We start from the raw sequence: 1,463 nt of genomic DNA on the forward strand, positions 1-1,463 counted from the left end.
AAACTAAATCCTCGTTTTAGAAAGAAGAAGAAGAAGAAAAAGAATAAAAAAAAAGGGAAAAAACCCCAAAGATGGAATGAGAAGAAGTAGCGATATGTATATATATATATATATATATATATAAACACACAAACTAACAGAAAGCAAATGTAAACAATTTGAGGCGGACCACAGAAACTTGTAACTGTCGATGTTGTTTCCCTTAGCAACCAAACCTGACAACAGCAACGCAAAAAAACAGACACGAGACCAAAAAATGAAAGAAGAAGAAGAAGAAGAAGAAGAAGAAGAAGAGAGAAGATATAACGATTTATAAAAACGGACACAACACACACACACACACACACACACACAACACATTCTTACAGATACATATAGAAATATACCTTCAGAAACATACACACACACACACACAAACACTATATGCACATATACAGGCACGTGTAAATTTACACACGCATACATGCAGAAATACATACTCAGACGCATACACACACACATATATGCACACATACATACACGCGCGCACACACACACACACACACACACACACATGAATATACGCATACTTGCCCACAGACGCATAAGACATACATGCATACACAAATATACACGCATACACATATCCACACAACATGCACACACGCATAGATACATGCACAGACACACTTTATTTTTCCCATACACTCTCTGCCGAGGACGTAAACACACCAGTATCGGTTGTCAAACGATGTTGGAGGGACACGCACAGAAACATATACACACACATATATATAAAAGCTCTCTCCTTTCTGGTTTTGAGAAGCCTAATTTCTCAAGATTGGTATTTAGGCAGAGTGTTACATATCCCAGGGCCCCGATTGTGTGTGCATGTGTGTGTGTGTCTCCCCAACATCGCTTGACAACCGGTGTTGGCGTGTTCACGTCACCGTAACCTAGCTGTTCGGCGAAAGAGAACGATAGAAGAAATACTCGGCTTAAGAAATTATAAGTCCTATTCGACTAAAACCCTTCGAGGCGGTGCTCCAGCATGGCCGCAGTCAACTGACTGAAACAAATAAAAAGTATAGGAGTGGCTGAGTGGTAAGTAGCTTGTTTACCAACCACATGGTTCAGGGTTCAGTCCCACTGCGTGGCACCTTGGGCAAGAGTCTCGGGTCGACCAAAGCCTTGTGAGTGGATATGGTAGACGGAAACTGAAAGAAGCCCGTCGTATATATGTATGTATATATATGTGTATGTGTGTGTATATGTTTGTGTCTCTGTGTTTGTTCCACCAACATCGCTTGACAACCGATGCTGGTGTGTTTACGTCCCCGTAACTTAGCGGTTCGGCCAAAAAGAACCGATGGAACAAGTACTAGGCTTCCAAAGAATAAGTCCTGGGGTCGATTTGCTCGACTAAAAGGCGGTGCTCCAGCATGGCCGCAGTCAAATGACTGAAACAAGTAAAAGAGTAAAGA

The 1,463-nt window shown here is 41.6% G+C and overlaps 1 protein-coding gene across 1 annotated transcript in view; it reads right to left on the reverse strand.

Annotated features, from left to right (window-relative positions):
• The window catches only part of LOC106881635 (mucin-6-like), a 7,880-nt gene that overhangs the window by 5,534 nt on the left and 883 nt on the right, over positions 1-1,463 (reverse strand). The window lies entirely within an intron of this gene.

This window comes from Octopus bimaculoides, chromosome 30 (assembly GCF_001194135.2).
Source record: "Octopus bimaculoides isolate UCB-OBI-ISO-001 chromosome 30, ASM119413v2, whole genome shotgun sequence".
Classification (NCBI taxonomy): domain Eukaryota; kingdom Metazoa; phylum Mollusca; class Cephalopoda; order Octopoda; family Octopodidae; genus Octopus; species Octopus bimaculoides.